This window comes from Acomys minous (assembly GCF_964271855.1).
Source record: "Acomys minous genome assembly, chromosome: 6".
NCBI lineage: Eukaryota > Metazoa > Chordata > Mammalia > Rodentia > Muridae > Acomys > Acomys minous.
The window spans coordinates 54303453-54318678 of record NC_140487.1 but is presented as its reverse complement, the minus strand read 5'-3'; the positions used below and the strand labels follow the sequence as shown (position 1 = coordinate 54318678).

General features: G+C 45.6%; 1 protein-coding gene across 5 annotated transcripts in view; it reads left to right on the top strand.

The window, feature by feature from the left end:
* Positions 1-15226, top strand: part of CHN2 (chimerin 2) — a gene marked incomplete at its 5' end in the record, with an annotated part of 258748 nt that overhangs the window by 124185 nt on the left and 119337 nt on the right. The gene's annotated exons all lie outside the window — the stretch shown is intronic.

Genomic DNA, 15226 nt, shown 5'->3' with positions numbered 1-15226 from the left:
CCTACAGGAAGTCCTCCCTCCTCCCTGCATGCTTTTGCTCAAGCAGTTTGCACCACAGTGATAAATGCATGCTAGGTGGAGTCCAATGGGGCCTGGCCCCTTGCAGGTCTGTGATGTGCCGCTGCTCAGTCCAGACTTGTTCTCCATCCTGTGCACCACCGAACACTTCCTGTGTTTGCTGCGGTTTTTGCTCTGTGGTATGGCTGGCCAGGTATCTGAAGTGTTGCTTTCCCGTGTGATTGTTGTCTTAGAAATATTTCCTTTCTAAGAGGTTATTTTTTTTTTCCTAAGAGGTTATTTTTAAAGCAAGTGATAAAGAACCTACAGTAATTGAAAGCCAGGAGCAAGGCCTGACCTCTGAGTCTCAGGAAGCGTCTCGTCTCAGACCCTCCCTCGCATCTGGACAGCTCACTAGGGTCCTCTGTCCCTCCATCTTTATTTGTCTTAATGTAGTGAGAGATCAGGATTAGCTGGCATATTAAGCACACTTCTCCAGAAGAACAAAATCAATAGAACATACGCAAGCACCGACATACACATTTGTACATACATGCACACACATATTTGCACGCACACTCACATATACACATCATCTTTCCCCACAATGGGACTAAGTGATCCAACAGTGGTTGTTTGCATCTTGTAGAGAGGCAGAGAAAAAAGGAGTTTTTCAGACCAAGAAGCTCAAAGAGCTCATGGTCTCGGTCCAAAGCTTCAGGCTTGGAAGTTCCCTGACGCAAGGCTGATGAAGCCGGAGTGTGCTGGTAGCAGTGACCTGTAGATATACCCCAAAAAGGAAAGAAGGCTTGCAAGTGTGCGTGGATGCCGTCTACCTCCTAATCCTTTCCACCTGCCTATCAGCCTGTTGGATGGTGACTCACTTTTTCACTAGTCAATCACCCCCAGGTGTGTTCTTTCACCAGCCCAAGATCTTAATCCTGTCAATAAGACCGGCCTGTCCCGTCACAGTGGTTACAGATGCCCAACTATGCAAAAACTTGCAGAGAAATCCAGCAACAGGTTTCATACTGTGAAGATAATGTACTTAATTCTCATGATAAAATATGATAGGTCAGCCTTTCTAAGATGACCATTTGATGACATAGAATTGACTGTAATTGTTCAGATGGCTACAATTGAGCTGGCCAACTTTGGACTTGGGTTCTATGCTAAGGAACGTACAGTGCTGCCACTTCCTAAGGCTCAGGAGAACTTACATGGAATGGATGTGAAGGGCCCAGTGTGAGCAGCAGGATTTTAAGAGAGCTTGGTGTTATTACTCAGCTCCATGGCTAACTGAATGCACCTTGCCACTCCAAATCACTTGTCTACACAGTGCAATATATATATACACCTGCGCACAAGCTTTTGCATTTAAATGAGGTGCTACATGTAGAAAAATAGCACTGTTGTGTAATGACAGCCTATCAGTAGAGAATAAAGTGCCTAGAGCTGCATTATATCTGTCCTCTGTTTTAGATCATTTCAGAAAAGATGATACTGTCTTACATTTGATTTTCTAGAAGGCTTTTCTGGCTTGGAATAGAGTTCAGTGGTCAGAGTGCTTGCCTTGTATGTACCAGGTCCTGGGTTCCATCCCTAACACACACACACACACACACACACACACACACACACACACACACACACGGCGGGGGGGAGGGGGGAGGTGGAGGCAGAGAGAGAGAGAGAGAGAGAGAGAGAGAGAGAGAGAGAGAGAGAGAGCGCGAGAGCGCAATCTTCTTACCATTAGATTACTCATTTACTTTGTTTTGAGCCCAATTATGTTCTATAAAATAACCAATATACTTGAAGTTATCTTAATTTGATGATAGCTTTACTCCCCTTCAGCGGCCACTTAATAAATATATTTAATGGAAGACTAATAAATATCATGTAGATATAATCACAATTGCAAGGACAAAGTGTCATCGTAAACGACCTTTGTAAAAGTTTCCCTCCTCTCTATCTCTCTCCTTCCCATCTTTTTGTTCTTTCAGCATTTCTCCTCCATTTCCTTTTAATTCAAATGAAATTAAAGGCTATATCATAAAAACGGAAGTCACCCAACCTCCGCTGACCTCAGTCACCCAAATCTTCTTTGTAGGCAGACATAGTCTTATCTTTCAGGCATTTCTTCCAGGAGTGTTTGCCATATTGCAAACCCCGGGCCATCCATCTCCAGGGAAGCTGCCAAGACTGACCACCACAGTGGAGTTAACTTATTTAAAAAAAAAAAAAAAGCAGGGTAGGAAGTAGAACATGCCACCTGGAGGGCACCTCAGGGCAGATGAAGAAGCCAAAGCCCACTGCAGGGGGTGGAGGGGGCTGAGAGGGGTGAGCACCCCCCAGTACACTGTGAGAGGAGCAGGCACAGGACACCCCATGCTGTCTCCCAGTATCCTGTGGGTTTAGGAGCAAGAGCTTGGGGACCCCAGCTAGGATCCAGCTGTGGAGGAAAAGCCAGTGTAGGGTCCTCAGCGCTTCTTGTAGCCTATGAGATGAAGTGTGTGATCTGGCAAGCTTGGGTCACAGTGAGTGAGTGGCTGCTGATGTGTGCTCCGTTCTTGGTATGAATTACTGCAATTATATTAACTACGCCAATTTATGTGAGTGGCCCATGGTGAGGGATGGCTGTGCTAACTCAGTGTCATCTGCTGCCAGTACAGTAGTGAGATGACAAGCTGGGCCTAGCGTAGGCCGAGGGTGTGCCGAGGATGGGGCCTGGAAAGGCATACAGGGGACTTGGCACCTTACAGGGACATGGAAGGCTCTTGAGGAAGAACTGGAGAGATGTGAGGAGTAAGGGCGTGTGGGAGAGGGGAAAGAAGTGTAGATGAAGGAAGTTGGGAGGAGGAGGAAGGCCACTTTAGTACAATTTCACTTTTTGTTCTAAACGATGGCAGAAAATGGAATAATGTCACAATTTTTTCTACCTCTGTGCTATTTTCCCCAACATTCAAGCCATGTAGTATGCTTGCAGCAGGTGAGCAGGACGTGCACATTGCACAGTTGCTTCTGCATAGCTGAGCCTTCTGGGAGACTCAGGCCATAGGGGGGACATCAATAGGCAAGGCAGCTCTAGTTTGGAATTCCACATTCCACTGCCCCAAATGGCTATGGGAAAATGGCTGAACCTCTTTGAAGTTCATTTTGCTCCTCTCTGGGACATAAAAGTATTTATCGCAGAGAGCTGTGCTGCCCGCCCCTCACTCTTCCTGCCACAACGCCTACATAACCACTCGCAGCTTCACGTGATCTAAATGGAGGAACCATCTAAAGGGTATTGACCAGTCTGCCTCAGTCATAGCTCCAGCTTTGGATGGGCAGGTGGGTATGGATGTATGAGTAGGTGGAGAAATAACTCAGAAAAATTAGAAATATTTAAGATAGCACATATAAAAAGTCTACACCAGAATCTGGAATATGCCAGGCACCTAAAAACATTTTTTTTTCCTTTTTGGGAGATAGGGTTTTTCTGTGTCGCCTCAGCTGTCATGGACTCGCTTTGTAAACCAGGCTGGCTTTGAACTCACAGCAATCCACCTGCCTCTGCGTCCCAAGTGCTGGGATTAAAGGCGTGTGCCTACTTTTGGTGGAAGATCCTTCATCCTCTTTCCGATCTTCATCCTTCAGGGCCATTTGACTCTGAATATGAGTAAAAAAATCTCCCTTTGCCTGTCAGTAACAACAATATTGGGGATGACTTAAGTGACTTAAGGACTGCCTTTATGAGAATTTAGTATATCATAGCCAGAAGCTAACCTCCTCCAAACCAAACCAAGCCAAACCAACCAACCAACCAACCAAACAAACCCAAAACAAACAACAAAAAATAGCAAGGAATAAACTGGCTAAAAGAATTTCTTTGTCTTCTTCATCCCTACAGCACCAAAAGTCCAGTCTTGCCATGCCCTATATCCTGTTATGATGACATCCACATGTATGCAGAGGCTGGGTTTAGCAAATAGAGAGGCGGTGCTTGTTGAGTGGATGGATGGATGGATGGATGGATAGATGAATGAAATGAAGACATATTTGAACTCCAAGTTGATTCCTGTGTCTGTAGCCTGCATCTTGCCTTACTACCAGCACCCACGTCTAGTGTAACATTTTGTGCCAACTAAGCCATTAAGCTCTAGGTAAATATTTGTTAGATGAATAAATGAACGCCCAGAAGAACTCTGGAGAAAAGCCAAGAAGACATTCCTTTGGGGAAAGGAATGTGTAAGGAGGCAGGCAAGCTGGAGGGAAGTGGGGAAGGAGAGAGAGAGAGAGAGAGAGAGAGAGAGAGAGAGAGAGAGAGAGAGAGAGAGAGAGAGAGAGAGAGAGAGAGGAGGCTGGGAGGTTACCTCGGAAGAGGCAGCTTGGAAAAGAAGCATGTAATGGCAGAGAGAGCAATCACCCACCAGGAATGTAGCGCCACGGGGCTGGGAAAGTCTGCATTTTGTAGGACTGGAGCCACTGGGTGGGAAGAGGCCCCCTAGGGGCAAGAGAGAACAGGAGTGGTTTGGCGAAAGTAAAGAGGGTAGCAACCCACCTCTACCCCCTTTATTGCCATGGCTTCTCTGTCACCGCCCCTATTCACGCGCTCTTTTTTTTTTTCCATTTCCCCTTCATCTCCCCCCACTGTGGCTTCTACCACAAGATCACAAACCACCAGTCCTCCCACACCCTCCTGGTGCTGCAGCGCTGGCCCCCTGTCTTGCCTATCTCTCTGGAGCAGCCTCTGCCGCTCTCTCTCACCACTTCCCCCTTCTGAGAGGCTTTGCCTTTTTTTGCCTTGCCCTGGCTTCTATGCCCTCTGGTTGCTCTCTGCTCATTTTCTTCTTTCACCTCCCATGTGTGTGTGTTCTTGCCAGGCTCTCCAGAGGCCCCCCCTGCCTTGCGCTGAGCATTCATCTGCTGCCATGCTCTGGACTTCACCGTCTGCAGCCACTGGATGCTTGTGGGGCTTTCTCTCACAGAAGCTCAGGCCCAGGCTCTTGTCTGGGCTGTGGACCACTCAGATGTGTTTGCTTGGCTGTCCCATCACCGCCTCTTTCCAGCAGTGAAAATCGAGGGCCACTGTCGTGGCAAGCCTTTTTCTTCCATGGTTTGCCCAGTTATAGGAAAGAAATCCCCTTCCATCCTACTGCCGAGGCCAAAGACAGTTCTCCATCCTCTGACATGCCAACACCATGCCCCCATTCTCGGCTTAGGGCCACTTCATCCCAAGCTCTACTCATCCTGCTGTTTCAACATCTGTCGAATTTCATTGCCTCCATTTTCATTGATATGGCTGCAACTCGCATGGCCTCACTTCATGATTGGCTGATCTCACTGCCACTCAGCGTCCCTCAGTCCCCTCCTCTCCCTCTAACCCAGCTTCACAGCTACACTGGAATAATCTGTTCGGCTAACACATGGGGCCCTGTATCTTCCCTCCTTACCTCTTCCCTCCCGTCAGTGCAAAGGTAAGCCTTTAGCTTCTGCTTCTAACTCCTGGTTTCCTGAGCCATGTTAACTTCTCTAAGTTGGTCTCCAGCCACTCTGGAGCCCCACCTTCCATTCCAGCATCTGCCTTAACCAGCAGGCTAGGACAGTTCAGCTCTGTGTCTTGTCCGTCATACCTTGGTCTGTCTGTCATGTGCCAGCAGCCTGTTTGTCCACAGGGTAGTCCTTGTGGCTGTCGTCTTCCATGTCTAGGAGTGACCCTTCCAGCAGATGCAGCGTGCTATGGTAGCAGAAATTACTTGTGTTCATCTTTGCCTCTGGGACCTTCACCTTTGTGTTTAAATTATACTCCTCTGTGACTGCTATTGCAGGGCCCTAGGCAGGGCTACTCAAGGTCAGAGGCAACTGGCCAAAGCCAGAGGGGGGACAGAACGGCCCAGGCTAGACCCACCACCCAAAGGCTGGGAGATACCACTGTAGCCATCCTTACACTCTTATACTATCCCAGTTGCCTCCTCCTTTGTGTCCCACGACAGAAAGTGTAATATGAGTTTCTGTCTTTAATTAAGCCAGCACTTGACTGAGTGCCTGCTCTGTCCTAGCCCTAGTTATCAGGGGATTGCAGATCGTACCATCTGTGTCCAAGTCAGGGGACAGGTGGGGGCTAGAGCCAGTGTAGGACCTCCTAGCCTGGACACACACGCTATACCCAAGATCCATGTCTCCTAGAAGAAGCATCTTCACACTGTCCCGTGGCAGGTCCTGTCCAGCTACCGGGCCACCTACCTGAAGGGGACATCTTTGTCTAAACTCATGAAAAGAGACCCAGTAGGCTAAAAGTAATATAGACAGCAGAAAGGTAGATGAGGCCCTTGCTTTCACTGTGCTGCTCATCTAGTGTATGGGGATAACATGGAAACAAAGATTCTCATAAGCACACAGCCAACATAGCCCCAAGACAGTAAAGCCCTAGGAGGAACTAGAAAGAGTCAGTGCACAGCCTGGGCAGAGTGTCCAGAGGAGCCAGAGTCCAGAGAGCTGGTCACATGGCCATCAGAAGGCAGACCCCACATGCATTAACTTGATGTGTCCCAGGACCCAAAGAAAGGCCAGTGTGGCTGGGCTATGAGAGAAAAGAAGGGACACCCAAAGGCAGTTCACCCTGAGCTTCCAGAACCCTCCCTCCCGGTGGAACCAAAGCTGGGCCCCTGGAATTTATTCAGTAAACACTTGCTGAATGGAAGACTCTCAGCAGGCCTAGATGTGCAGCCCTAGTGGCCCAGGAGAAAAGCTCAGTGTGGCCCCAGTGCCCTCTAGTGTCCACCAACTCCAGCTCACCTCATCATCTTTAGACAATCTCTATATAGTTTATCTTCAGGCCTAGCCTGAGGATCTAGAAAATTCTAGCAACTTACAGGGAATTGTCCCATTAACTTCTGGTGTGTCAGTGGAGCTCACTCCGTTAAACCCACTGAGACCAAGACCAATGCAGAAAACCATAAACAAACAAACTTAGAGTTACAGAGAGTTACAGAATAACTCCCCAACCCAAGGCTCGGGGAACATTGTGAAAGAGGAAGTGCAAAGGTTGTCACAGTGAGAGGATCAAGGAGTTTTCTGTGAGCTTGGGTTTCCTAGGAATGTCCAGAGCCAAACCCATAAAGTCTCACCAACATGGCTACCTAAACATGAGCAGCTGAGCAAGCAACACAAAGATAGACGTGCTAACACGGATGACGGGAAAAGCCCATGGTGCCTCAGCTCACACAAGAACTGCAGACAACTAAGGAATGCTGACAGCAGGAGACCGGCCTTCCCCAGGGAAGAACACTCCAACTGGGTATCAATACCACATGGTAAGCCCAGAAAACACACATCCAAGTAACATTATACACAGACTGAGCAGGTTATATTTAGGGATATATACAAATATATACATATGTGTGTATATATATGTATGTATAAACATCTATGCATGTAACCACAATTAATAAAAGAGGCCATGAATTTGAAAGAGAGCAAAGAGGGACACATGGGAAGGTTTGGAGGGAGGAAAGGGAAAGGGGAAATTGTGTAATTGTATTATAATCTCAAAAAAAAAAAAGACATAATTGAAAAACACACCCGCTGTGCTCCACGGCTGATGCACACCAAGGCCTTTGTTTCTTACTCTAATTTCTTAGCCAAGCCATTTTCAAAGAGGCTACACAAAAGGTCTCATTTCTCAGGACAATGCAGAGAATCTGTGCAGGTGAGAAGTGTTAGCAAGGAATCTCTGGACAGCTGCTCATCCAGCATTCTGCAGCAGCTTATCAGGCCTGGCACCATTTTGGCTTCTACGGTCTGACCAGAGCATGGCTCGGCTGCCCTGTGGCCCTGCATGCACCTCAAACTTTCAGGAGCATGGGCAGTCCTGTTGCAGACACAGTGCAGTGCACACGGAGGCAGCACCCCACTCCCCCTGCTGTTGTTTGCTTTCGTTTGGATCCCAACCCACTCTGGGCCCATTAAGCTAATCACACTACAAATCCTGAACTGCCTTCTCTTGTGTGCCTGCTCCAGGACTGACTGAAAAACCTGTTTCTAACCCACGTTCCCTGGCAAAAGCTCACTGCAGCCCATTTGCACATGTGTGCAGCCATAAATCAAAAGTGTCAGCAAAGGGGTGGCATCTGTGAGAAAGGGAATGGCAGGGGGGACCCCCCCAATCCTCTCCTCTATTTTCCAGAAAATTCCCCTGATGGAAATATACAAGTTTATATGAAATATTCTCCTGGGTAGGTCTCTTCCAACTTCCTTGTTAGGTCATTCTCTGAACCAGTGAATCTTTGACTCATTTCATTTCCAAAGCCTGGCATGGGTGTTGCCATGGCTCTTGTCACCCTCCACTGAGCCAAGGCAAGGAAACTGGCTCGCCTAGATGTTTACAGAGTTTCTCTTGGGTTGTCACTTACCCAAGTAGAACACATGCCATCTTTCATTTTTCTTCATTAATCAGTTCCCAAATTTCTTTACGCTTGCTCCTTGGGTTATTCCCTTACAGTGGCTTATCTCTGGAGCCGTGAGTCTTGGGATGCACAGCCTCCCAGCTGCAGCCGACACAGGGCTCATGGTTTTTCCCATCAGATCACAGCTATGTTTCCACAAGAGCTTCCTAGGTCTCCATCAGGTTATCTATGAATACAGTCTTATCTGTGAATTTATAGTTCACTCTTAGAGGCATCACAGAATAAAATCCAGATTGACACCAGCCTGTGAGTGTGTGGGGAGCTCAGCTTTCTTGCACACATTTCTGAGGTTTCCAGTTAATACAAACTTTTCTGTAAACTATTTAAACAAAAACTTTTGAAATAAAGTTTGAAATATACGTCTTTCATTCATCTGAGTTTCAAATACAACACAGGTTGAGTCAAATATTATTTTCATCGGCAAAGGGTGAACAGGAGCCTGAATTCTATTATTGGGAAATTGTACATAAATGAATGTTTTACATTTTAGGAACCTCATACACTAAGACTATTCTTTAGTTAAATGAACAAAAGAAACATATATACATGTGTACAAAAATACATACACACACACACACGCACACACACACAATGCTTACCTATGAAACAGCACCCAGAGTTACTGGGTGTGCTACCACATAAGTGTTGTCCCAGCACTTAGGAAGCTGAGGGAAGAAGACTAATGATTATAAGAGACCTTGCCTTAAAAAAAGTAAGGAAAAAAAAAAAAAAGAAAAGTAACATTAAAATTCAGAAAGCAAACTGCAGAATTATATATTAATATGTAGTATGGGACTATTTCTGTATACTTTAATTGTAACTATTCACAGAGCAAAACTTATAAAGATTCACACAAATCTATTAATGGCACAGTTTTCCGGAGGTAGGAGACTTTTAAAATGACACACTTTTAGATTATTCCATTTCCTGTCTTCAGCCTGAGTTCACATTACTTCTAAGTTTAGAGAGATCTCAGTAGAAGTGTTATTTTTGCCATTCACTTCATCTAGAGGTATGACATCTTCCCATGCATGCTAAGGCCCTCACTGTACCACAGGCTGCTTCACATACTGAACAGCTTTCTCTGACATAATCCCAGAATTTGCCTTCCCCAAAGATCATGATGCCTGTGCCATCTCTTCACTGCCCAGGTACTCAGCAGGAACGGGTTCTTTAAGGTCACTCTCAAGTTCTACTTGTACCCTTTGGCCTCCTTGGCCCATTTCCTCCTCTCCCCTCCCCTCCCCTCCTCTCCCCTCCTTTCCCCTCCCCTCCCCTCCTCTCCCCTCCTCTCCCCTCCCCTTTCCCTTCCTCTCCCCTCTTCCCTCCCCTCCTCTCCCCTCCCCTCCTCTCCCCTCCCCTCCCCTCCTCTCCCCTCCTCTCCCCTCCCCTTTCCCTTCCTCTCCCCTCTTCCCTCCCCTTCTCTCCTCTCCTCTCTTCTCCTCTCCTGTTCTCCATTTCTCTCCTCCCCTCCCCCTTTCCCTCTTATCCCCTTCCCTTCCCCTCTCTTCCTCATAATATTATTCAGAATCTTTAGAGATGATTTCATTTGGTCTTATTCCCTGTTTTGGATCATTTTATAAGCATCCATATAATTTTTTCCACTTTTATCCCTTGTGAATGAGAAGAGATAGCTGCTCCCCAGCCTGCCTGCAATGGTTGATTCATGCTTATGTCACAGGTTTTTGTTTTTGTTTTTTGTTTTTGTTTTGAAAGCTGCGCTGGAGTGGTAGGCTTGGCTCTGTGCTGTCCTTCTGTCACCCTCTGTTCTTCTTGCGTCATCACCAGCACTGTCCCTGTTAATAAGAGCTGTTTCTGTTGCTTCTGTTATAGCAGCTTCTCTTTAAGGTGATGCTTCATTTAGGCAGTGTGTGAAAAACAAAAATAACAATGAAAAGCCTAGCACTCGTTCTAATTTATTCCCACTCCTTTGCATTTTTATATAAGCAATATAAACATAAACAGACAGTTGGAAGATTCAGGTAAGCAATCAGAGAAAAGGTAGGATTAGCCATTCAATACAAGATCTAATGGCTTTTTGTGTTTCTGGGGATATGAATTTATTTCCTTGTTTATTTGTTTGTTTGTTTATTCCTTGAGTGATAGCTCAGTCATCAAGCAAGAGAATCTGAGTTTGATCCCTCAAACTCACATTTTCAAAAAGCCAAGCATGGCAACCTACTTTTACAGTCCCAGCACTGGGGAGTCAGAGAGAGACAGGGCTCTGGGGCTCACTATTTAGCCAGCCGTACCTGTGTGGTTCGCTCCAGACCAGTGAGAAACCATTTCAAAACCAAGGCAGATGTCATCAAAGAAATACACTGAAAGATGGCCTCTTTCTCCACAGTACATGCTCATATATACATCCTCACGCATGTGCACCCACATGAGCATACATGTAGTACACACACACACACACACACACACACACACACACACACACACACACACACACACTAGACCAAGAGGTGATAACTTATGTCTGTAATCTCAGTACTTGGAAGTCTAAGGCAGGAAAACTGTTGAGTTCTGAGAGTCTAGGCTGCAGACCAGATGGTATCTGAGAAGGAGAAAAACATCCTCTCCTTAACAATAAATTGATTAATTGATTGCTTTGTAATTTTATTAGTAAACATGCAGGGATATTTTCCTGTCATTAAAGATAATGATAGCATTAAGCATAGAATTTACTTTAAAGGCAAAGAAAGCATTTTAGTTTGTTCTCATAGTGTATCACGTGCCCATCCTTCACTACCCACCGAGCCCCCCGGCCCTTTTACTTTTTTTTTCTCTCTCTCTTTTGTGTCTTTTGGTAAGCATATTTTTTCTTCTTTTTAAATTTTTAAATTTTTGTGTATACATTTATATTATTACACACAAAAAATAAACTACATACAGCAAGAAGAACTACAAAAAGTCAAGAATTACATTAATGTTACATTCATAGTGTTTCGGGTATTTGTATTTGGCAACCTTGAAGAAAACATCTTTCCTATCTTGGTGAGTCTAAAATTCCAAATGGAAATCAATATCTATCATATCTCATCTCTATCAACTTAAAACATCTATCTAGACCTAGAAACCTCTTAACCCCTAAACAACTAAGCTTAATTGTGAAACTAAACTATCTGGTCTTCAGCCCCATCAGAGAGACTTGAGAAGGAATAAAATTAATTACCTCAGTAAACCAGCAGTGCAGGCTAGCAGCTTCCAAAGTGAAAAAAAAAAAATGACAGAGACAGTTTGCTGCCTGAATAATCACTCAAAACTCTATAAGGTTGGAGCATCGTCTTTTTTTTAATCCTACCCTTCCTTTGTGTGTCTCAGTCTCTTCTCTGGCTATACTGACTTGAATCATACTTGCTTTCTCTTTAGAGATTAATCTTCTATACACACAACCCCTTCCATTGTCATAATGGTTTTTGTTGGGGGGAGATTCTTATGCTCTTTTGGTAGGTTAAAGAGCTGAGTCTCCAAAAGGTTAGGTAAGCAGCCTGACGGCTCACAGTGAGGGGGGCGGATACATCCAGGTCCCGAACACCAGTGCCCACATCTGCCTCTAACTTGTTTTATGACCTCAAGGAAGCCATTTAATATTTCTGTGTCTCATTTCACCCATTTTCCAAGTAACAGAGGAAAACTAAATGACCTTGAAGCTCTACTCCAAGTGGTAAAGGGAAAGTGGGACTGAAGATGTAACTGAGTTATTAAAATGCATATTAGATAGCTTACAGGAGGTCACGGGTTCGATCCCCAACACCAAATGTCTATAATCCAACAGTAGCAAGAGGACCAGAAGTTCAAGGTCATCTGCGGCTACCCGAACAGCTTCATGAGATTTCTGAGAGCTTACTGGAGAAAGAAGTAAAACGTATCATCTGATTTAGGAGTGAGGGCCGTCATCAAAGAGTGAATTAGATCATGGAAACGTGTCGAGTGCAGTCGGAGCAAAGAGCTTTCCTGTTAGTGAGGTGGTGTTGGAGTTGACCAAGGATGTATTATGACGTAGTATCATGTGCTCGTCCCCTGACCATGGCCTCTGAGCCGTGTACAGGAGGGGTTTGTGGGACAAGTCTCGAAGGCCAAGGTAATTACAGTCGCTCCGCTGAAGCATGACAAATGGCCTCTCAATTTGAATTCTTTTATATGAAAGAAAAAAACTTCCATGCCAACAGCCCTGGGACTTAATTACAGGCTTCAGGTCTGACAAAATGGAGACAGTCAATGGCTGCAGTGGAGAGAGTGGAAGACAATAGCAGTGAGCCACCTGGGAAGAATCTGGACAGGGTGACATCACAGTGACACAGTAATAGCAGCCCGCCACAGCCGCATCAGGGGACTTTATGCAGATCACAGCGGTGTCTCTGTCTCTCTCTCTGTCTGTCTCTCTCTGTCTCTCTGTCTCTCTGTCTCTCTGTCGCTGTCTGTCTGTCTCTGTCTGTCTGTCTGTCTCTGTCTCTTTGTCTGTCTGTCTGTCTGTCTCTGTCTCTCTGTCGCTGTCTGTCTGTCTCTGTCTCTCTGTCGCTGTCTGTCTGTCTCTGTCTGTCTGTCTGTCTGTGTCTGTCTGTCTGTCTGTCTGTCTGTCTGTCTGTCTGTCTGTCTGTCTCTCTCTCTCTCTCTCTCTCTCTCTCTCTCTCTCATCATGTAGTCACTATCTAAGTGAGGTCCCGTGAAACCCTAGGGGCTCAGTGTAGGAGGCAGAGACTGTCTGTGTGTTTCATGCCACTCAGAAGAGCTTGTCGGAAAATGGCCTTGCACCCTAAGAGTTCATTCACACACACACACACACACACACACACACACACACACACACACACACACACTTTATTTATTTATTTTTTTTTTAGGTAGTTGTCTCAATATATAGAGCAGGCCAGCCTGGAACTCTTAAATAACCCTCAGCTGCCTCTACTTCCTGCGTGCTGGGATTAAAGGCTTACATCACCCCTCCCAGCCTCATAAATGTCTTCATTTATTTAACATGTTTTTATTTTAGGTTTTGAGGAGGCAGCTGTGCCCGTCACTGTCCCGCTAGGGCTTCTCTGGTTTGTTCCTGAGGGCCTGGTATAAGCCAGGCACCTTTCTAAGGGCTGGCTATGCCAAGGGAGTGAGTGTGACACAGCTCCTGCTTTAATGGAGTCTGACAAACAGTGGGGTGAGACCCAGTCATAAAAAAGCAATCAATAAGCAATCGCTACGGTAATAGAGGCTATGAGGAAAATCAAGCTGTGTGATATGAGAGGGACTGGGTTAAGGTCAAGTCCCGTAGGAGGTGACATTTGGGCTGCACCCCACATGATGGGGCAAACGAGCCATGCCGAGACCTATTAGTGAGCATTTTAGGAAGACAGTGCACAGAGCAAAGGCACAAACTCGGAAAGCCATTTTGTTCTAAGAACACAGAGGCTGTGGGGCGGGGTGAGATGTGGGATGGGAAAACGATTGCAGTGCAGTCAGAGGGCGCAGGCTCCAGACAGAGCAGGGCCCTGCCGGCCACAGTGGAGTCTAATCCACAGGCAGGACCAAGATGTTGGCAGGTTCAGGCCAGGGCTGTTGAGACCCTCAGTTTCTTCATCTCTGAGGTGTGTTGAACAACAGGAAGCAAGTGCAAAGGAAAAATGTTTCCGGAGCAAGTAGGGCAGCCTGCATGAAAGTGAATGGGGCCGCTGTACCTGATGAAACGCCACGCTAGTTTGTCCTCAGGACGAGCCTGTCTGTGGATGGCGAGGCTGTCCAGTTTACACGGGCATGAGAACATCTTGGCAGATCTAAGCCATGCTCAGGACTGTGTCTACACAAGAGGCTACTTCCTGTGCCTCAGAACCTCTCTTCAAGCCACAGAAAGTAGTGCTTAGGTACTGAACAATCTTGACTACATCTAGTGTGTGTATGTGTGTGTGGGGGGAGGGGGGGGGATTGTGCTTACGTCACAGAATAATCTTACATGAAATAAAATGTTACAGGTAGATAGTCTTTCTCCCTACATATAATGTCTTAGTATTTCTTAATTTCTACATAATAGCTATGTGTATATATGTTATTCTGTATGTGGGCAGGCTCCGATATGTGTGTGTGTACTTGCCTGTGCTGATTTTTTTTCTTTTGTTTTGGTCTTTGAAGAATATTTTTGGAGAAGTTATCCACATTCAAGCATACAGGACCTGGCTTTTCAAGTCAAAAAACATGTGAGGGATGGTTTAAGAATATTGTCGGGGCTGGAGAGGTGGCTCAGAGCTTAAGAGCACTGGATGGTTCTTCCAAAGGGCCTGAGTTCAATTCCCAGCAACCACATGGTGGCTCATAACCATCTATAATGAAATCTGGTGCCCTCTTATAGCGGAAAGGTGTACATGCAGGCAGAGCATTGTATGCATAATAAAGAAATACATCTTATAAAAAAAGAATATTGTTGAAAACTTGGCAAGTTGGTTTATTTGATTTTAAAGGTGTTTAATAAGCATCTGTGCTAATGTTTAGCATTAATTTATGGTGCAAATAGGATGAAATGAAGCAGCTATTTAGGTTAATAGTATATTATTATGAGATATTGTTGTCTCATTTGCCACAAGTATTAAATGTTAATGCCAGCGGGCTAGGGGGATGACTCATAGGTGTAGAGCACTGGTTACTCTTGCAGAGGTCCTGGGTTCAATTCTCAGCATGCAGATGATGGCTCACAACCATCCATAACAGGAAGCTCGACACCCTGTTCTGATCTCTGTGGATACCAGGTGCACATATGATGCACATACATACATGCAAGCAAAACATTTCATACACAT